Below are 23578 nucleotides of genomic sequence, written 5' to 3' on the forward strand. Positions count from 1 at the left end.
GTCTGTATATTCAGGTTTGATACTCTGGGTGGGGGGTCTGTATGTTCAGGGTTGATACTCAGGGTGGGGGGTCTGTATATTCAGGATTGATACTCAGGGTGGGGGGTCTGTATATTCAGGATTGATACTCAGGGTGGGGGGTCTGTATATTCAGGATTGATACTCAGGGTGGGGGGTCTGTATATTCAGGATTGATACTCAGGGTGGGGGGTCTGTATATTCAGGATTGATACTCAGGGTGGGGGGTCTGTATATTCAGGATTGATACTCAGGGTGGGGGGTCTGTATATTCAGGATTGATACTCAGGGTGGGGGGTCTGTATATTCAGGATTGATACTCAGGGTGGGGGGCTGTATATTCAGGATTGATACTCTGGGTGGTGGGTCTGTATATTCAGGATTGATACTCTGGGTGGGGGGTCTGTATATTCAGGATTGATACTCTGGGTGGGGGGTCTGTATATTCAGGATTGATACTCTGGGTGGGGGGTCTGTATATTCAGGATTGATACTCTGGGTGGGGGGTCTGTATATTCAGGATTGATACTCTGGGTGGGGGGTCTGTATATTCAGGATTGATACTCAGGGTGGGGGGCTGTATATTCAGGATTGATACTCTGGGTGGGGGGCTGTATATTCAGGATTGATACTCTGGGTGGGGGGTCTGTATATTCAGGATTGATACTCTGGGTGGGGGGTCTGTATATTCAGGATTGATACTCTGGGTGGGGGGTCTGTATATTCAGGATTGATACTCTGGGTGGGGGGTCTGTATATTCAGGATTGATACTCTGGGTGGGGGGTCTGTATATTCAGGATTGATACTCAGGGTGGGGGGTCTGTATATTCAGGATTGATACTCAGGGTGGGGGGTCTGTATATTCAGGATTGATACTCTGGGTGGGGGGTCTGTATGTTCAGGGTTGATACTCTGGGTGGGAGTGGTGATTTACACATGGTGCTGGTGATTAAACCCGTGCCTGTTTGCTCCAGGTCAGCTTCGTGATGATGGGGATGTTCTCTGAGAGCAGTGAGTGCTGATCGCACTGCTCATTGGCTGGAAGCATCAGCACGGGAGCAGTATCATGAGTGGCTGGCAGCACTTAAAGCTCGGCTGCACTTCTTCAAGCTATCCTGTGCCTCTTCAAGATCGCCTACACTGCTTAAAGAGAATGGCTGGAGTAAGTGCTGGGAGTCATAATGAAAACATTTTGACCTGGAAAGAGTGTGGAATAGCAGAACTGAGCAGGTTTCCAGATTTTCAGACACTGCACTGGAGGCCTTGGTGGAGCAGCTGGAGAGGAGGAGAGATGTCTTGGAGGCCCTCGACAGATGATCTGAAAGCAGTGGCTGCAGATAGCCATGAAATCAAAACCAAGAGTCTAACCACAAGGACCTAGATGCAGTGCCAGCCAGAAGTTCAGTGACCTCACATGAGTAGTTAAGGTCATTAAGTACAAATTCAAATGTCATATCCCACCAACTGCATCACTAGCCTCAGCAACTGCTCAATGCACCACACCCCCATCACTCACCTACTAACAAGCTCTGTCAGTCAGGACTGACATCACCAGTTAGCCTGACATCAGTTGTGGGGAAAATGCTAGAGTCCATTATAAAAGAGCACTTGGAAACCAATGACAGGATTGGACAAAGTCAACATAAATTTACGAAAGAGAAATCATGCTTGACAAATCTACTGGAATTTTTTGAGGATGTAACCAGTAGAATAGATAAGAGAGAACCAGTGGATGTGGTGTATTTGGACTTTCAGAAGGCTTTCGATAAGATCCCACAAGAGATTAGCATGCAAAATTAAAGCACATGGGATTGGGGGTAAGGTACTGACATGGATAGAGAACTGGCTGGCAGACAGGAAACAAAGAGTAGGAAGAAACGGATCTTTTTCTGAGTGGCAGGTAGTGACTAGTGGGGTACCGCAGGGATCAGTGCTAGGACCCCAGCTATTCACAATATATATTAATGATTTAGATGAGGGAATTAAATGTAATATATCCAAATTTGCAGACGACACAAAGCTGGGTGGGAGTCTGAGCTGTGAGGAGGATACAGAGAAGCTCCGGTGTGATTTGGACAGGTTGAGTGAGTAGGAAAATACATCGCTGATGCAGTATAATGTGGATAAATGTGAGGTTATCCACTTTGGTAGCAAAAACAGAAAGTTAGATTATTATCTGAACGGCGATAGATTGGGAAAGGGAGAGGTGCAGCAAGACCTGGGTGTCCTTGTACACCAGTCACTGAAAGTAAGCATGCAGGTGCAGCAGGCAGTTAAGAAGGCAAATGGTATGTTGGCCTTCATAGCGAGAGAATTCGAGTACAGGAACAGGGATGTCTTGCTGCAATTATACAGGGCCTTGGTGAGATCACATCTGGAGTATTGTGTGCAGTTTTAATGTTTTAATCTCCTTCTCTGAGGAAGGATGTTCTTGCTATGGAGGAGTGCAGTAAAGGTTCACCAGACTGATTCCTGGGATGGCAGGACTGACGTATGAAGAGAGATTGGGTCGATTAGGCTTGTATTCACTGGAGTTTAGAAGAATGAGAGGGGATCTCATAGAAACCTACAATATTCTAACAGGACTGGACAGACTAGATGCAGGAAGGATGTTCCCAATGGCGGGGGAGTCCAGGACCAGGGGTCACCATCTAAGAATAAGGGGTAAGCCATTTAGGACTGAGATGAGAAGAGATTTCTTCACCCAGAGAGAATGGTGAACCTGTGGAATTCTCTACCACAGAAAGCAGTTGAGGCCAATTCATTAAATATATTCAAGAAAGAGTTAGATATAGTTCTTAGGGCTAAAGGGATCAAGGGATACGGGGAGAAAGAGGGAACAGGATACTGAGTTTGGATGATCAGCCATGATCGTATTGAATGGTGGTGCAGGCTCAAAGGGCTGAATGACCTACTCCTGCTCCTATTTTTCTATGTTTCTATGACTCACAGCTAGCATTCATATGCTTCACCTCACTCTCGATCATTGCAGCACCATGTGACACAACTGCAGGTAGTAGAAGCTCACTGGAGAGGGAGAGATAATGCCTGCATGTCCTTCACTCCATAGAGGAGACAGTGCTGACCATTAGTGGCGCAGTGGTTAGCACTGCAGTCTCACAGCTCCAGCGACCCGGGTTCAATTCTGGGTACTGCCTGTGTGGAGTTTGCAAGTTCTCCCTGTGTCTGCGTGGGTTTCCTCCGGGTGCTCCGGTTTCCTCCCACATGCCAAAGACTTGCAGGTTGATAGGTTAATTGGCCATTATAAATTGCCCCTAGTATAGGTAGGTGGTAGGGAAATATATAGGGACCGGTGGGGATGTTATTGGAATATGGGATTCGTGTAGGATTAGTATAAATGGGTGGTTGATGGTCGGCACAGACTCGGTGGGCCGAACGGCCTGTTTCAGTGCTGTATCTCTAAACTAAACTAAAATTACTGGGATGTCCATTGCTGAGGTTTTGGCCACTGGTGCAGATGGAACTATTGAAGGTGATAGTATCCTCATGTCTAATTCTCCTTTTCACATCCCAATTCCCCCTGATCCCAGACTGCAGATGGTGTCGGCATGAACCTCTTACCTTCCCTTTCCCCAATTCTCAGACCACAATCTTATCCTTGTGTCTTTCTTCTTCAGATACCCAAGCAGTGCAACCTGCCCAGGCAGTGGAGATAGAGCAAGAAGACAATGATGATGAAGAAACACCATCACTAGATTTCACACTTGCAGGCACCAGCTCAGATACTGACACTGCACGTACGTTAAAGGGTAGCAAAGAGGTGGGATCTGTGTGGGTTGTGCACTGGAGTCATAAGCCATATTGTCAGCAGGTAGCTCTTGTTGCCCAGTAGCCACCCTTTGGTTTGTTGTAATGGTTCAAATGCAGTTGGCACATTGGACTGCCACAGAATGAAGGTACCATGACCACAGAATCGTTACAGTGCAGAAGGAGGCCATTCGGCCCATCCTGTCTGCACTGGCTCTCTGAAAGAGCAATTCCCTCTGTTCCATTCCCCCACCTTCTCCCCATAACCCTGCACATTCTTCCTTTTCATATAACTGTCTAATTCTCTTTTGGATGCTTCAATTGAACCTGCCTCCACCACATTCTCAGGCAGCGCATTCCAGACCTTAACCACTCGCTGTGTGAAGAAGTTTTTCCTCATCTCACTTTTGCTTCTCTTACCAAATACTTTAAATCCGTGCCCTCTCGTTCTCGGTCCTTTCACAAGTGGGAACAGTTTCTCTCTACTCTGTCCAGAACCCTCATGATTTTGAACACCTCTATCAAATCACCTCTCAGCCTTCTCTTCTCCAAGGAAAACAGTCCTAACTTCTCCAATCTATCTTCATAACTGAAATTCCTCATCCCTGGAACCATTCTCGTGAATCTTTTCTGCAATCTCTCCAATGCCCTCATGTCTTTCCTCCAGAACCGGACACAATACTCCAGCTGTGGCCGAACTACTGTTTTATACAAATTCAACATAATTTCCTTGCTCTTGTACTCTGGCCCCTATTAATAAAGCCCAGGATACTGTATGCTTTATTAACCACTCTCTCAACCTGTCCTGTCACCTTCAATGATTTATGCACATATACACCCAGGTCCCTCTGCTCCTGCACCCCCTTTAGAATTGTACCCTTTATTCTGTATTGTCACTCCATGTTCTTCCTACCAAAATGAATCATCTCATACTTTTTTTTTATTCTTTCATGGGATGTCAGTGTTGCTGGCCAGGCCAGCATTTATTGCCCATCCCTAATTGCCCTTGAACTGAGTGCCTTGCTAGGCCATTTCAAGGGCATGTAAGAGTCAACCACATTGCTGTGGATCTGGAGTCTCATGTAGGCCATACCAGGTAAGGACAGCAGATTTCCTTCCCTAAAGGACATTAGTGAACCAGATGGGTTTTTACAACAATCGACAATGGCCATCATTAGACTAGCTTTAAATTCCAGATTTATTAATTGAATTCAAATTCCACCTTCTGCTGTGGTGGGATTCGAACCCATGTCCCCAGAGCAATACCCTGGGTCTCTGGGTTACTAGTCCAGTGACATTACCACTACACCACCGCCTCTCTGCATTGAACTTCATCTGCCACCTATCTGCCCTTTCCACCAACTTGTCTATGTCCTTTTGAAGTTCTACACTATCCTCCTCACAGTTCACAATGCTTCCAAGGTTCATATCTTCTGCAAACTTTGAAAATTGTGCCCTGTACACCAAGGTCTAGGTCGTTAATATATAACAGGAAAAGCAAGGGTCCCAACCCTGATTCCTGGGGAACTCCACTACAAACCTTCCTCCAGCCCGAAAAACATCCATTAATCACTACTCTCTGTTTCCTGTCACTCAGCCAATTCCGTATCCATGTTGCTACCGTCCCTGTTATTCCATGAGCTACAAGTTTGCTCACAAGTCTGTAGGTCTGTGACACTGTATCAAACGCCTTTTGAAAGTCCATGTACACCACATCAACAGCATTGCCCTCATCAACTCTCTCTGTTACCACCTCAAAAAAACTCCAAGTTAGTTGAACATGATTTTCTCTTAAGAAATCCATGCTGGCGTTCCTCAATTAACTCCCATTTGTCCATGTGACTTGATTTTGTCCCGAATTATTTTTTCTAGAAGTTTCCCCACCACTGAAGTTAAACTGACTGGCCTATAGTTGCTGGGCTTATCTTTATAACCTTTTTTTGAACAACGGTGTAACGTTTGCAATTCTCCAGTCCTCTGGCACCATCCCCAGAGTCTAAGGAAGACTGGAAAATTATGGCCAGTGCCTCTGCAATTTCCACCCTCACTTCCCTCAGTATCCTTGGATGCATCTCATCCGGCCCTGATGTTTTATCCACTGTAAGTACAGCCAATTTAAGACTTCATCAATTTTAAACACTTCTCGTGTCTGACCTACCTCCTCTTTCAACATTGTCTGGATTGCATCTTCTTCCTTGGTAAAGACAGATGCAAAGTATTCATTTAATATCTCAGCTATGCCCTCTGCCTCCATGTGTAAATCCCCTTTCTGATCCCTAATCGGCCCCACTGCTCCTTTTACCACCTTTTTACTACTTATGTACTTATAGAAAATTTTGGGATTTCTTTTAATGCTAGCTGCCAGTCTCTTTTCATGTTCTCTCTTTGCTTCTTTTATTTGCTTTTTCACTCCCCCTCTGGACCTTCTATATTCAGTCTGGTTCTCAATAGTATTTTCTATCTGGCATCTGTCATAAGCAGAATTTTTCTTTATCTTAATCTCTTCCTCTTATCATCCAGGGAGCTCTGAATTTGTTAGTCTTATTTTTCCCCTTCGAGGGAACATACCTTGACTGTACCTGAACTATCTCTTCTTTGAAGGTAGCCCATTGTTCATTTACCAGTTTCCCTGCCAGCTTTTGATTCCAATTTATTCGCCCCAGCTCCATTATTATCCCACTGAAGTTGGCCTTCCCCCAGTTAATTATTCTTACCTGGATTGCTCTTTGTCCTTTTCCATAGTCAGCCTAAACCTTATGATACAATGATCACTATCCCCTAAATACTCTCATACTCATAGTTGATCCACTTGGCCAACCTCATTCCCAAGAACTAGGTCCAGCAGTGCCTCCTTTCTCATTGGACTAGCAATATACTGTTGTAGAAAGTTTTCCTGAACACACTCTAGGAACTCTTGCCCCTCACTGCCCTTTACACTACTATTATCCCAGTCTACATTTGGATAATTAAAGTCCCCCATTATAACTACCCTATAATTTTCCTTGCAAATTTGTTCCTCCATGTCCTTCCCACTAGCTGGTGGCCTATAGACACCAAGCAATGTAACTGCACCTTTTTGTTCCTTAGCTCTCGTCAAACTGATTCTGTCTTCGACCCCTCTGGGACATCCTTTTTCTCCAGCACTGCAATGCTCTCCTTAATCCACACTGCCACCCCTCCCCCTTTTTTCCCTTTCCTATCTTTCCTGAACACCTTGTATCCAGGAATATGGAACACCCAGTCCTGCCCTTCTTTGAGCCAGGTCTCGGTTATAGCCACAACTTCATATTTCCACATGGCAATCTGTGCCTGTACCTCACCAGTCTTATTAACCACACTCCATGCATTCAAATACATGCACATTAACCCTGATTCAGACTTTATTACTTTCTTCCTTACTCTGACCCCACCTAATAAATTACTATTCCCAACTTTAGTGCTATCTATCTCTCAGTATTCTGTGCTTCTTGGTATACCTCTCTGATACTTGCTCCTGATTCCCACACCCCAGACAAGTTACCAGTTTTGCTTCCCTCCAATCTGACCTCCCTCTCAGGTTCCCATCCCCCTGATAATTTAGTTTAAACCCTCCCCAAAAGCACTAGCAAATCTCTCTGTGAGGATATTCATCCCAGTCCTGCTAAGATGCAACTTGTCCATCTTGTACAGATCCCACCTGCCCCAGAACCCATCCCAATGTCTCAGAAATCTGATGCCCTCCCTCCTACACTAGTTCTTCAACCACGTGTTCAATCACCCAATTCTCCTATTCCTATGCTCACTTGCATGTGGGACTGGGAGTAATCCTGAGATTACTGCTTTTGAGGTCCTGCTTTTTAATCTCCTTCCTAGCTCCCTAAAATCTGCTTTCAGGACCTCATCCCCCTTCTTACCGATGTTATTGGTACCAATGTGGACCACAACCTCTGGCTGTTTACCCTCCCTCAGAAGAAGGTCCTGCATCCTCTTCGTGACATCGTTGACCCTGGCACCAGGGAGATAACACACCATCCTGGAGTCACGTTTACTGCTGCAGAAACACCTGTCTGTTCCCCTAACTAATGAATCCCCTATCACTACTGCTTTTCCACTCCTGTGCAGCTGAGCCACCTGTGGTGCCACAAACTTGGCTCTGACTGCCCTCCTCTGAGGAACCATCATCTTCACCAGTATACAAAATGGAAAACCGATTAGTGAGTGAGATCATATTAGACTACCTGCCTGGTTCTTTTCAACTGCCTGGTGGTCACCCATTCCCTCTCTGCCTGCGTGCTCCTAACCTGCAGTGTGACCACCTCCCTAAATGTGCTATCCACGTAGTCCTCCACCTCCTGGATGCACAACAGTGACTCCAGCCGCAGGTGCAGTTCCGAAACCCAGAGCTCAAGCTTCTGCAGCCGAGGACACTTCCTGTATTTGTCTAGGACACATGGTGCGTCCATGAATTCCCACATGTCATAGGCTGACCACTGCCAGGATACCAGGCACTAGCCTGCATGATTCATTGTCGATGGTCACACACCAACTGGGTGCTGAGGGAGTGGAATCCCTTTCAGTTCCATTCTAGGTCAGAGTTGACATGCAGCCTCTGCAAAGCGATATGTTTGCAGTCAGTGGTGTCCTGCAATCCTGGTGAAGTCATGTGCTGCTCCACTTATTTGTCTCTGGCAAGAGAGAATGCAAGGTAATGAGTTCCTTTTGATTGGAGAGTCTCTTCAGCTGCTTCATCAATGACCTTCCTTCAATCATAAGGTCAGAAGTGGGGATGTTCGCTGATGATTGCACAATGTTCAACACCATTCACAACTCCTCAGATACTGAAGCAGTCCGTGCAGAAATGCAGCAAGACTTGGACAATATCCAGGCTTGGGCTGATAAGTGGTAAGTAACATTCATGGCACACAAGTGCCAGGCAATGACCATCTCCAACAAGAGAGAATCTAATCATCTCCCCTTGACATTCAACAGCATTACCATCGCTGAAACCCCCACTATTAACATCCTGGGGGTTACCATTGACCAGAAACTAAACTTGAGTAGCCATATAAATACCATGGCTACAAGAGCAGGTCAGAGGCTAGGAATCCTGCAGCGAGTAACTCACCTCCTGACTCCCCAAAGCTCGTCCACCATCCACAAGGCACAAGTCAGGAGTGTGATGGAATACTCTCCACTTGCCTGGATGGGTGCAGCTCCAACAACACTCAAGAAGCTCGACACCATCCAGGACAAAGCAGCTCGCTTGATTGGCACCCCATTCACAAACATTCACTCCCTCCACCACCGACGCACAGTGGCAGCAGTGTGTACCATCTACAAGATGCACTGCAGCAATGCACCAAGGCTATTCAGGCAGCACTTTCCAAACCCACGACCTCTACCAACTAGAAGGACAAGGGCAGCAAATACATGGGAACACCACCACCTGCAAGTTCCCCTCCAAGTCACACACCATCCTGACTTGGAACTATATCACCGTTCCTTCACTGTCGCTGGGTCAAAATCCTGGAACTCCCTTCCTAACAGCACTGCAGATGTACCTACCCCACATGGACTGCAGCGGTTCAAGAAGGCAGCTCACCACCACCTTCTCAAGGGCATTTTGGGATGGGCAATAAATGCTGGCCTGGCCAGTGACGCCCACATCCCAAGAACTGATCTTCCTTGCACACCAGTGGATGGCAAACTGCGAGATGTAGGAAATATCTGTAACTTGAGTGTGGAAGGAGCCAGACACAAACGTTCATCGCCATGGTCACCTTCACAGCCAATGACAATGCAGTCCTCACCCTGTTCTGAAGATACATCTGTGGCTGTATCAAGCGGCAGAGTTCAATGAGAATGTCTTTAGTATTTTCATCAATGTTTTCAAATCCCTCCATGACCTCACCCATCCCTATCTCTGTAATCTGCTCCAGCCTCACATCCCGTCGCTAACTCTGTAATCTCCTCCAGCACTACAACCCTTCCCTATCTCTGTAATCTCCTCCAGCCTCACAACCCTTCCCTATCTCTGTAATCTCCTCCAGCCTCACAACCCATCCCTATCTCTGTAATCTCCTCCAGCCTCACAACCCTTCCCTATTTCTGTAATCTCCTCCAGCCTCCCAACCCTTCCCGATCTCTAATCTCCTCCAGCCTCCCAACCCTTCCCTATCTCTAATCTGCTCCAGCCTCACAACCCTTCCCTATCTCTGTAATCTCCTCCAGCCTCACAACCCATCCCTATCTCTGTAATCTCCTCCAGCCTCACAACCCATCCCTATCTCTGTAATCTCCTCCAGCCTCACAACCCTTCCCTATTTCTGTAATCTCCTCCAGCCTCCCAACCCTTCCCGATCTCTAATCTGCTCCAGCCTCACGACCCTTCCCTATCTCTGTAATCTCCTCCAGCCTCACAACCCTTCCCTATCTCTGTAATCTCCTCCAGCCTCCCAACCTTTCCCGATCTCTGTAATCTCCTCCGACCCTACAACTCTTCCCCATCACTGTCCTCTCCTCCAGCCTCACAACCCTTCCCTATCTGTAATCTCCTCCAGCCTCACAACCCTTCCCTATCTCTGTAATCTCCTCCAGCCTCACAACCCTTCCCTATCTCTGTAATCTCCTCCAGCCTCACAACCCTTCCCTATCTCTGTAATCTCCTCCAGCCTCACAACCCTTCCCTATCTCTGTAATCTCCTCCAGCCTCACAACCCTTCCCTATCTCTGTAATCTCCTCCAGCCTCACAACCCTTCCCTATCTCTGTAATCTCCTCCAGCCTCACAACCCTTCCCTATCTCTAATCTCCTCCAGCCTCACAACCCTTCCCTATCTCTGTAATCTCCTCCAGCCTCACAACCCTTCCCTATCTCTGTAATCTCCTCCAGCATGCACAACCCTTCCCTATCTCTGTAATCTCCTCCAGCATGCACAACCCTTCCCTATCTCTGTAATCTCCTCCAGCATGCACAACCCTTCCCTATCCCTGTAATCTCCTCCGACCCTACAACCCTTCCCTATCTCTGCAATTTCCTCCAGCCTCACAACCCTTCCCTATCTCTGCAATCTCCTCCAGCCTCACAACCCTTCCCTATCTCTGCAATCTCCTCCAGCCTCACAACCCTTCCCTATCTCTGCAATCTCCTCCAGCCTCACAACCCTTCCCTATCTCTGTAATCTCCTCCAGCCTCACAACCCTTCCCTATCTCTGCAATCTCCTCCAGCCTCACAACCCTTCCCTCTCTCTGCAATCTCCTCCAGCCTCACAACCCTTCCCTATCTCTGCAATCTCCTCCGGATTCACAACCCTTCCCTATCTCTGTAGTCTCCAGCCTCACAACCCTTCCCTATCTCTGTAATCTCCTCCAGCCTCACAACCCTTCCCTATCTCTGCAATCTCCTCCATCCTCACAACCCTTCCCTATCTCTTATCTCCTCCAGCCTCACAACCCTTCCCTCTCTGTAATCTCCTCCGGCCTCAAAACCCTTCCCTATCTCTAATCTCCTCTGGCCCAACAACCCTTCCTTATCTCTGTAATCTCCTCCATCCTCACAACCCTTCCCTCTCTCTAATCTCCTCCATCCTCACAACCCTTCCCTCTCTCTGCAATTGCCTCCGGCCTCACATCGCTTCCCTATCTCTAATCTCCTCCGGTCTCACAACCCTTCCCTATCTCTAATCTCCTCCAGCCTCACAACCCTTCCCTACCTCTGTAATCTCCTCGAGCTTCACAACCGTTCCCTATCTCTGTAATCTCCTCGAGCTTCACAACCGTTCCCTATCTCTAATCTCCTATAGCCTCACAACCCTTCCCTCTCTCTGTAATCTCCTCCGGCCTACAAACCTTCCCTATCTCTGTAATCTCCTCCATCCTCACAACCCTTCCCTCTCTCTGTAATCTCCTCCATCCTCACAACCCTTCCCTCTCTCTGTAATCTCCTCCATCCTCACAACCCTTCCCTCTCTAATCTCCTCCATCCTCACAACCCTTCCCGATCTCTAATCTCCTCCAGCCTCACAACCCTTCCCTATCTCTGTTGTCTCCTCCAGCCTCACAGCCCTTCCCTATCTCTGTTGTCTCCTCCAGCCTCACAACCCTTCCCTAGCTCGGTAATCTCCTCCAGCCTCACAACCCTTCCCTATCTGTTATCTCCTCCCGCCTCACAACCCTTCCCTATCTCTGTTATCTCCTCCGGCCTCACAACCCTTCCCTCTCTCTGTAATCTCCTCCGGCCTCACAACCCTTCCCTATCTCTGTAATCTCCTCGAGCTTCACAACCGTTCCCTATCTCTGTAATCTCCTATAGGCTCACAACCTTTCCCTCTCTCTGTAATCTCCTCCGGCGTCACAACCCTTCCCTATCTCTGTAATCTCCTCCGGCCTCACAACCCTTCACTATCTCAGTAATCTCCTCCGGCCTCACAACCCTTCACTATCTCAGTAATCTCCTCCGGCCTCACAACCCTTCACTAGCTCAGTAATCTCCTTCTGCCTCGCAACCCTTCCCTATCACTGTAATCTCCTCCAGCCTCACAACCCTTCCCTATCTCTGTAATCTCCTCCAGCCTCACAACCCTTCCCTATCTCTAATCTCCTCCGGCCTCACAACACTTCCCTATCTCTAATCTCCTCCGGCCTCACAACCCCTCCCTATCTCTGTAATCTACTCGGCCTCACAACCCTTCACTATCTCTGTAATCTCCTCCAGCCTCACAACCCTTCCCGATCTCTGTAATCTCCTCCGGCCCTACAACCCTTCCCTATCACTGTTATCTCCTCCGACCCTACAACCCTTCCCTATCACTGTCCTCTCCTCCAGCCTCACAACCCTTCCCTATCTCTGTAATCTCCTCCGGCCCTACAATCCTTCCCTATCTCTGTAATCTCCTCCGGCCCTACAACCCTTCCCTATCTCTGTAATCTCCTCCAGCCTCACAACCCTTCCCTATCTCTGTAATCTCCTCCAGCCTCACAACCCTTCCCTATCTCTGTAATCTCCTCCAGCCTCACAACCCTTCCCTATCTCTGCAATCTCCTCCAGCCTCACAACCCTTCCCTATCTCTAATCTCCTCCAGCATGCACAACCCTTCCCTATCCCTGTAATCTCCTCCGACCCTACAACCCTTCCCTATCTCTGCAATCACCTCCAGCCTCACAACCCTTCCCTATCTCTGCAATCTCCTCCGGATTCACAACCCTTCCCTATCTCTGTAGTCTCCAGCCTCACAACCCTTCCCTATCTCTGCAATCTCCTCCAGCCTCACAACCCTTCCCTATCTCTGTAATCTTCTCCAGCCTCACAACACTTCCCTATCTCTGTTATCTCCTCCATCCTCACAACCCTTCCCTATCTCTGTTATCTCCTCCAGCCTCACAGCCCTTCCCTATCTCTGTAATCTCCTCTGGCCCTACAACCCTTCCTTATCTCTAATCTCCAGCCTCCCAACCCTTCCCTATCTCTGTAATCTCCTCCATCCTCACAACCCTTCGCTCTCTCTGTAATCTCCTCCATCCTCACAACCCTTCCCTCTCTCTGTAATCTCCTCCATCCTCACAACCCTTCCCTCTCTCTGTAATCTCCTCCATCCTCACAACCCTTCCCTCTCTCTGTAATCTCCTCCATCCTCACAACCCTTCCCTCTCTCTGTAATCTCCTCCATCCTCACAACCCTTCCCTATCTCTGCAATCGCCTCCGGCCTCACATCGCTTCCCTATCTCTGTAATCTCCTCCGGTCTCACAACCCTTCCCTCTCTGTAATCTCCTCCGGCCCTACAACCCTTCCATATCTCTGTAATCTCCTCCAGCCTCACAACCCTTCCCTCTCTGTAATCTCCTCCATCCTCACAACCCTTCCCTCTCTGTAATCTCCTCCATCCTCACAACCCTTCCCTCTCTCTGTAATCTCCTCCATCCTCACAACCCTTCCCTCTCTCTGTAATCTCCTCCATCCTCACAACCCTTCCCTCTCTGTAATCTCCTCCATCCTCACAACCCTTCCCTCTCTCTGTAATCTCCTCCATCCTCACAACCCTTCCCTCTCTCTGTAATCTCCTCCATCCTCACAACCCTTCCCTCTCTCTGTAATCTCCTCCATCCTCACAACCCTTCCCTCTCTCTGTAATCTCCTCCATCCTCACAACCCTTCCCTCTCTCTGTAATCTCCTCCATCCTCACAACCCTTCCCTCTCTGTAATCTCCTCCATCCTCACAACCCTTCCCTCTCTCTGTAATCTCCTCCATCCTCACAACCCTTCCCTCTCTCTGTAATCTCCTCCATCCTCACAACCCTTCCCTCTCTGTAATCTCCTCCATCCTCACAACCCTTCCCTCTCTGTAATCTCCTCCATCCTCACAACCCTTCCCTCTCTCTGTAATCTCCTCCATCCTCACAACCCTTCCCTCTCTCTGTAATCTCCTCCATCCTCACAACCCTTCCCTCTCTCTGTAATCTCCTCCATCCTCACAACCCTTCCCTCTCTCTGTAATCTCCATCCTCACAACCCTTCCCTCTCTAATCTCCTCCATCCTCACAACCCTTCCCTCTCTCTGTAATCTCCTCCATCCTCACAACCCTTCCCTCTCTCTGTAATCTCCTCCATCCTCACAACCCTTCACTCTCTCTAATCTCCTCCATCCTCACAACCCTTCACTCTCTCTAATCTCCTCCATCCTCACAACCCTTCACTCTCTCTAATCTCCTCCAGCCTCACAACTCTTCCCTATCTCTGTTGTCTCCTCCAGCCTCACAGCCCTTCCCTATCTCTGTTGTCTCCTCTGGCCTCACAACCCTTCCCCAGCTCGGTAATCTCCTCCGGCCTTACAACCCATCCCTATCTCTTTCATCTCCTCCAGCCTCACAACCCTTCCCTATCTCTGTAATCTCCTCGAGCTTCACAACCGTTCCCTATCTCTGTAATCTCCTATAGGCTCACAACCCTTCCCTATCTCTTACCTCCTCTGGCCTCACAACCCTTCACTATCTCTTATCTCCTCCGGCCTCACAACCCTTCCCTATCTCAGTAATCTCCTTCTGCCTCGCAACCCTTCCCTATCTCAGTAATCTCCTTCTGCCTCGCAACCCTTCCCTATCTCAGTAATCTCCTTCTGCCTCGCAACCCTTCCCTATCTCTAATCTCCTCCAGCCTCGCAACCCTTCCCTCTCTCTGTAATCTCCTCCGGAATCACAACCCTTCCCTCTCTCTGTAATCTCCTCCAGCCTCACAACCCTTCCCTATCTCTGCAATCTCCTCCAGCCTCACAACCTTTCCCTCTCTCTGTAATCTCCTCCAGCCTCACAACCCTTCCCTATCTCTAATCTCCTCCGACCCTACACTAGCTCTGTAATCTCCTCCAGCCTCACAACCCTTCCCTATCTCTCTAATCTCCTCCAGCCTCACAACCCTTCCCTATCTCTCTAATCTCCTCCAGCCTCACAACCCTTCCCTATCTCTTTAATCTCCTCCGACCCTACAACCCTTCCCTATCTCTGTAATCTCCTCCAGCCTCACAAACCTTCCCTCTCTCTGTAATCTCCTCCGGACTCACAACCCTTCACTATCTCAGTAATCTCCTCCGGCCTCACAACCCTTCCCTATCTCTCTAATCTCCTCCAGCCTCACAACCCTTCCCTATCTCTTTAATCTCCTCCGACCCTACAACCCTTCCCTATCTCTAATCTCCTCCGGCCTCACAACCCTTCCCTCTCTCTGTAATCTCCTCCGGACTCACAACCCTTCACTATCTCAGTAATCTCCTCCGGCCTCACAACCCTTCCCTATCTCTGTTATCTCCTCCAGCCTCACAACCCTTCACTATCTCAGTAATCTCCTCCAGCCTCACAACCCTTCCCTATCTCTGTAATCTCCTCCAGCCTCACAACCCTTCCCTATCTCTGTAATCTCCTCCAGCCTCACAACCCTTCCCTATCTGTGTAATCTCCTCCAGCCTCACAACCCTTCCCTCTCTCTGTAATCTCCTCTGGCCTTACAACCCTCCCCTATCTCTTATCTCCACCAGCCTCTCAACCCTTCCCTCTCTCTGTAATCTCCTCCGGCCTCACAACCCTTCCCTATCTCAGCAATCTCCTCCAGCCTCACAATCCTTCCCTATCTCTGAAATCTCCTCCGGCCTCAACCCTTCCCTCTCTGTAATCTCCTCCAGCCTCACAACCCTTCCCTCTCTGTAATCTGCTCCAGCCTCACAACCCTTCCCTCTCTGTGTAATCTCCTCTGGCCTCACAACCCTTCCCTATCTCTGTAATCTCCTCCTGCCTCACAACCCTTCCCTAGCTCTCTAATCTCCTCCGGCCTCACAACCCTTCCCCATCTGTTATCTCCTCCCGCCTCACAACCCTTCCCTATCTCTGTAATCTCCTCCGGCCTCAACCCTTCCCTCTCTCTGTAATCTCCTCCATCTTCACAACCCTTCCCTATGTCTGTAATCTCCTCCAGCCTCACAAAACTTCCCTATCTCTGTAATCTCCTCCGGCCTCACAACCCTTCCCTATCTCTGTAATCTCCTCCGGCCTCACAACCCTTCCCTATCTCTGTAATCTCCTCCGGCCTCACAACCCTTCCCTATCTCTGTAATCTCCTCCGGCCTCACAACCCTTCCCTATCTCTAATCTCCTCCGGCCTCACAACCCTTCCCGATCACTGTCATCTCCTCCGACCCTACAACCCTTCTCTATCTCTAATCTCCTCCGGCCTCACAACCCTTCCCTATCTCTGTAATCTCCTCCAGCCTCACAACCCACCCCTCCCTCTGTAATCTCCTCCAGCCTCAACCCTTCCCTATCTCTGTAATCTCCTCCGGCCTCACAACCCTTCCCTATCTCTAATCTCCTCCGGCCTCACAACCCTTCCCTATCTCTAATCTCCTCCGACCCTACAACCCTTCCCTATCTCTAATCTCCTCCGGCCTCACAACCCTTCCCTATCTCTAATCTCCTCCAGCCTCACAACCCTCCCCTCCCTCTGTAATCTCCTCCAGCCTCACAACCATTCCCTATCTCTGTAATCTCCTCCAGCCTCACAACCCTCCCCTCCCTCTGTAATCTCCTCCAGCCTCACAACCATTCCCTATCTCTGTAATCTCCTCCAGCCTCACAACCCTTCCCTATCTCTGTAATCTCCTCCAGCCTCACAACCCTTCCCTATCTCTAATCTCCTCCAGCCTCACAACCCTTCCCTATCTCTGTAATCTCCTCCAGCCTCCCAACCCTTCCCTGTCTCTGTAATCTCCAGCCTCACAACCCTTCCCTCTCTCTAATCTCCTCCATCCTCACAACCCTTCCCTATCTCTGTAATCTCCTCCAGCCTCGCAACACTTCCCTATCTCTGTAATCTCCTCCAGCGTCACAACCCTTCCCTATCTCTGTAATCTCCTCCAGCCTCACAGCCCTTCCCTATCTGGGATTCAATAATTGTTAGAGGTCTCAATGGAGCAGAATTTGTCAGGAGCATCCAGGAGGGTTTTCTCGAGCAGTATGTAAATAGTCCAACTCGGGAAGGGGCCATACTGGACCTGTTGTTGGGGAATGAGCCCGGCCAGGTGGTTGAAGTTTCAGTCGGGGACTACTTTGGGAATAGTGATCACAATTCCGTAAGCTTTAAAATACTCATGGACAAAGACGAGAGTGGTCCTAAAGGAAGGGTGCTAAATTGGGGGAAGGCCAACTATACCAAAATTCGGCAGGAGCTGGGGAATGTAGATTGGGAGCAGCTGTTTGAAGGTAAATCCACATGTGATATGTGGGAGGCTTTTCAAGAGAGGTTGATTAGCGTGCAGGAGAGACATGTTCCTGTGAAAATGAGGGATAGAAATGGTAAGATTAGGGAACCATGGATGACAGGTGAAATTGTGAGACCAGCTAAGAGGAAAAGGGAAGCATACATAAGGTCTAGATGGCTGAAGAAAGACGAAGCTTTGAAAGAATATCGGGAATGTAGGACCAATCTGAAACGAGGAATTAAGAGGGCTAAAAGGGGTCATGAAATATCTTTAGCAAACAGTATTAAGGAAAATCCCAAAGCCTTTTATTCATATATAAGGAGCAAGAGGGTAACTAGAGAAAGGATTGGCCCACTCAAGGACAAAGGAGGAAAGTTATGCTTGGACTCAGAGAAAATGGGTGAGATTCTAAACGAGTACTTTGCATCGGTATTCACCGAGGAGAGGGACATGATGGATGTTGAGGTTAGGGACAGATGTTTGATTACTCTAGGTCAAGTCGGCATAAGGAGGGAGGAAGTGTTGGGTATTCTAAAAGGCATTAAGGTGGACAAGTCCCCAGGTCCGGATGGGATCTATCCCAGGTTTCTGTGGGAAGTGAGAGAAAATAGCTTAACAGATATCTTTGCAGCATCCTTAAACACGGGTGAGGTCCCAGAGGACTGGAGAATTGTTAATGTTGTCCCCTTGTTTAAGAAGGGTAGCAGAGATAATCCAGGTAATTATAAACCAGTGAGCCTGACGTCAGTGGTAGGGAAGCTGCTGGAGAAGTTACTGAGGGATAGGATCTATTCCCATCTGGAAGAAAATGGGCTCAGTGATAGGCAACATGGTTTTGTGCAGGGAAGGTCATGTCTTACCAACTTAATAGAATTCTTTGAGGAAGTGACAAAGTTGATTGATGAGGGAAGGGCTGTCGATGTCATATACATGGACTTCAGTAAGGCGTTTGATAAGGTTCCCCATGGTAGACTGATGGAGAAAGTGAAGGCGCTTGGGGTCCAGGGTGTACTAGCTAGATGGATAAAGAACTGGCTGGGCAACAGGAGACAGGGAGTAGCAGTGGAAGGGAGTTTCTCAAAATGGAGACGTGTGACCAGTGGTGTTACACAGGGATCCGTGCTGGGACCACTGTTGTTTGTGATATACATAAATGACTTGGAGGAAAGTATAGGTGGTCTGATTAGCAAGTTTGCAGACGACACTAAGATTGGTGGAGTCGCAGATAGTGAAGGGGACTGTCAGAGAATACAGAAGAATATAGATAGACTGGAGAGTTGGGCAGAGAAATGTCAGATGGAGTTCAATCAGGGCAAATGCGAGGTGATGCATTTTGGAGGATCCAATTCAAGAGTGAACTATACAGTAAATGGAAAAGTCCTGGGGAAAATTGATGTACAGAGAGATTTGGGTGTTCAGGTCCATTGTTCCCTGAAGGTGGCAACGCAGGTCAATAGAGTGGTCAAGAAGGCATACGGCATGCTTTCCTTCATCGGACGCGGTATTGAGTACAAGAGTTGGCAGGTCATGTTACAGTTGTATAGGACTTTGGTTCGGCCACATTTGGAATACTGCGTGCAGTTCTGGTCGCCACATTACCAAAAGGATGTGGATGCTTTGGAGAGGGTGCAGAGGAGGTTCACCAAGATGTTGCCTGGTATGGAGGGCGCTAGCTATGAAGAGAGGTTGAGTAGATCAGGATTATTTTCATTAGAAAGACGGAGGTTGAGGGGGGACCTGATTGAGGTGTACAAAATCATGAGAGGTATAGACAGGGTGGATAGCAAGAGGCTTTTTCCCCCAGAGTGGGGGATTCAATTACTAGGGGTCACGAGTTCAAAGTGAGAGGGGAAAAGTTTAGGGGGGATATGCATGGAAAGTTCTTTACGCAGAAGGTGGTGGGTGCCTGGAACGCGTTGCCAGCGGAGGTGGTAGACGCGGGCACGATAGCGTCTTTTAAGATGTATCTAGACAGATACATGAATGGGCAGGAAGCAAAGAGATACAGACCCTTAGAAAACAGGCGACATGTTTAGATAGAGGACCTGGATCGGCGCAGGCTTGGATGGCCGAAGGGCCTGTTCCTGTGCTGTAATTTTCTTTGTTCTTTGTTAGCGCTCTCCCTATTCCTCCTGCAGAAATACACCTCCTCACACTTGTCCGTATTAAATTCCATCTGCCACCTCTCTGCCCATTCTGCTAGCCTATCTGTGTCCTGTTGCAGGAGGTTCGTATCATCCTCACTGTTTACCACTCCAAGTTTTCTGTCACCAGCAAATTTTGAGATTCTACTCTGTATTCCAAGATCCAAGTCATTTATATCTATCAGGAAAAGCAGTGGTCCCAGCACTGACCCTTGGGGAACATCACTGTCTACCATCCTCCAGTCTGAAAAGCAACCATTTACTACGACTCACTGTTTTCTGTCCTTAAGCCAATTTTTATTTCTAATTAGACACTGACCCTCCTATTCCATGAGTCTCAATTTTGTTAACCAGCCTTTTATGTGGCACTTTACCAAATGCTTTCTTAAAATCCATATAAACAACATCCACCACCTTCCCTTCAATAACCTTCTCTGTTACTTCATCAGATAGTTTAGATTTTTAAAAAATTCATTCATGGGATGTGGGTGTCACTGGCCAGGCCAGCATTTATTGCCCATCCCTAATTGCCCTTGAGAAGGTGGTGGTGAACTGCCTTCTTGAACCGCTGCAGTCCATGTGGAGTAGGTACACCCACAGTGCTGTTAGGAAGAGAGTTCCAGGATTTTGACCCAGCGACAGTGAAGGAACGGCGATACAGTTCCAAGTCAGGATGGTGTGTGACTTGGAGGGGAACTTGCAGGTGGTGATGTTCCCATGCATCTGCTGCCCTTGTCCTTCGAGGTGGTAGAGGTTGTGGGTTTGGAAGGTGCTGTCTAAGGAGCCTTGGTGCATTGCTGCAGTGCATCTTGTAGATGGTACACACTGCTGCCACTGTGTGTCAGTGGTGGAGGGAGTGAATGATTGTAGATGGGGTGCCAATCAAGCGGGCTGCTTTGTCCTGGATGGTGTGGAGCTTCTTGAGTGTTGTTGGAGCTGCAGCCATCCAAGCAAGTGGAGAGTATTCCATCACACTCCTGACTTGTACCTTGTAGATGGTGGACAGGCTTTGGGGAGTCAGGAGGTGAGTTACTCGCCGCAGGATTCCTAGCCTCTGACCTGCTCTTGTAGCCAAGGTATTTATGTGGCTACTCCAGTTCAGTTTCTGGTCAATGGTAGCCCCTAGGCTGTTGATAGTGGGGGATTCAGCGATCGTAATGCCATTGAATGTCAAGGGGAGATGGTTAGATTCTCTCTTGTTGGAGATGGTCATTGCCTGGCACTTGTGTGCCACGAATGTTACTTGCCACTGATCAGCCCAAGCCTGGATGTTGTCCAGGTTTTTCTGCATTTCTACACGGACTGCTTCAGTATCTGAGGAGTCACGAATGGTGCTGAACATTGTGCAATCATCAGCGAACATCCCCACTTCTGACCTTATGATTGAAGGAAGGTCATTGATGAAGCAGCTGAAGATGCTTGGGCCTAGGACACTACCCTGAGGAACTCCTGCAGTGATGTCCTGGAGCTCAGATGACTGACCTCCAACAACCACAACCATCTTCCTTTGCACTAGGTATGACTCCAACCAGTGAAGAGTTTTCTCCCTGATGCCCATTGACCTCAGTTTTGCTCGGGATCCTTGATGCCTTACTCGGTCAAATGCTGCCTTGATGTCAAGGACAGTCTAGTTTAGATAGTTTAGATGTCAGATACCAGGCTCCCAAAGCAGGTGGTCTTCTCCCAGCTCAGTCAGAGCTGACGCACCAGTGAGAACAAAAGCACTTCAAGATAGAAGTCCGCTCAGGTTGGGAAAAAAGAACCCGACCTGAACCCGACAGAACCACCGCCTGACCCAGCCCGAGTCCTTCCAATTTTGCCCCGAGCACAACCCAAACCGACTGCACTCGACCCGACACGACCATCCCTTTACTTGCCTTCCCACTGGGAAGCTCCACAAAGCTGCAGCACATGCATGATGATGTCATAGTGACGTCACTCGGTCACTGCACAGACTCAGTTTCATCCCAGACTTTAATTTCAATACTTACCAGCAGAGCACTTACCGTGTGTGTCCGGATCGACCCCACCCAGCTTGACCTGGACTGGGCCCGACCCGAGCCATGCTGAGCCCAACACATGCTGTCGGGTTCAATTCACGTAACCGGCCTCTACTTCAAGGATGATTTGAAAAACAACATGAAGAAATGCAACATTGACGACAACTCCTGGGAGACCATCGCCATGGACTGACGTAGATGGAGGCAGAGTCTGTGGGAGGGGTCCCAACATTTTGAGACTCAATGACAAAAAAAGGAAAAACGAGAGTTGTGGAAAGAACAAGCCATGACCCGAACTAAAATTACATGACCAGAGATCCTACACAACAACAAATGCTCTACGTTCCATAAAGTCTGTAGCTCCCGAATCGGCCTCAGTCATCTTCGGACTCATGGAAGACAATCCTCCTCGCCTGCGAGGGATAGCCATTAATAATAAAGTAAAAGCAAAATACTGCAGATGCTGGAAATCTAAAATAAAAACAGAAAATGCTGGAAATACTCAGCAGGTCAGTATCTGTGGAGAGAGAAACAAAGTTAATGTTTCAGGTCTGTGATCTTTCATCAGAACTGGCAAAGGTTAGAAAAGAATTAGGTTTTAAACAAGTGAAGAGGGTTGGGGGTGGGGGGTTTGGTGGGGAAGAGAACAAGGGGAAGGTGTGTGATAAGGCAGAGGGCAGGAGAGATTAAATAACAAAGCTGTCCTGGGACAAAGGCAAAGAGTGTGTTAATGCTTGTGGTGAAAGACAAAGCATTAGTCCAGAGAGAGTGTTAATGACAGAATAATGAGCAGCTCTGTCTACATGAAAACAGTCACATGGTGAAAAATAAAAGAAAAATATTAAAAAAGGCTAGTCATGCTCTGAAATGATTGAACTCATTGTTGAGTCCACAAAGCTGTAGAGTGCCTAATCGAAAGATCAGGTGCTGCTCCTCGAGCCTGCATTGATGTTCACTGGAACACTGCAGCAGCCAAAGACAGTGATGTGGGCATGACAGCAGGGGTGTGTGTTGAAATGGCCAGCAACCGGCAGCTCAGGTTCATGCTGTTGGACTGAGCGGAGATGTTCTGCAAAGCGGTCACCCAATCTACGTTTGGTCTCCCCAATGTGGAGGTCATCCAAGGCCCCAAACACTCCTTCCAGGTGAAGCATTGAATGGCTTCATGGCTGATCATCCAACTCGGTAACCTGTTCCCACTTTCGCCCCATACCCTTTGATCCCTTTGACCCAAGAGCTATATCTAATTCCTTCCTGAAAACATACAATGTTTTGGCCTCAACTGCTTTCTGTGGTAGTGAATTCCACAGGCTCACCACTCTCTGGGTGAAGAAATTTCTCCTCATCTCAGTCCTGAAAGGTTTACCCCGTATCCTTAGACTATGACCCCTGGTTCTGGACTCCCCCAACATCGGAAACATCCTTCCTGCATCTATCCTGTCAAGTCCTGTTAGAATTTTATAGGTTTCTATGAGATCCCCCCTCACTCTTCTCAACTCCAGCGAATATAATCCTAACCTTCTCAATCTCCCCTGATATGTCAGTCCCGCCATCCCAGGAATCAGTCTGGTAAACCTTCGCTGCACTCCCTCAATAACAAGAACATCCTTCCTCAGATAAGGAGACCAAAATTGCACACAATATTCCAGATGTGGCCTCACCAAGGCCCTGTATAATTGCAGCAAGACATCCCTGCTCCTGTACTCGAATCCTCTCGCTATGAAGGCCAACATACCATTTGCCTTTTTTACTGCTTGTTGGACCTGCATGCTTACCTTCAGTGACTGGTGTATGAGAACACCCAGGTCTCGCTGCATATTCCCCTCTCTCTGTTTATAGCCCTTCAGATAATAATCTGCCTTCCTGTTTTTGCTACCAAAGTGGATAACCTCACATTTATGTTGTCTTCATTTTGAATCCTTTTGTTT

The 23578-nt window shown here is 48.3% G+C and overlaps 1 protein-coding gene across 1 annotated transcript in view; it reads left to right on the forward strand.

Annotated features, from left to right (window-relative positions):
- pde9aa (phosphodiesterase 9aa) overlaps positions 1 to 23578 on the forward strand; it is a 177316-nt gene that overhangs the window by 15089 nt on the left and 138649 nt on the right. The window lies entirely within an intron of this gene.

This window comes from Heterodontus francisci, chromosome 10, assembly GCF_036365525.1.
Source record: "Heterodontus francisci isolate sHetFra1 chromosome 10, sHetFra1.hap1, whole genome shotgun sequence".
In the NCBI taxonomy this organism is placed as follows: Eukaryota; Metazoa; Chordata; class Chondrichthyes; order Heterodontiformes; family Heterodontidae; genus Heterodontus; species Heterodontus francisci.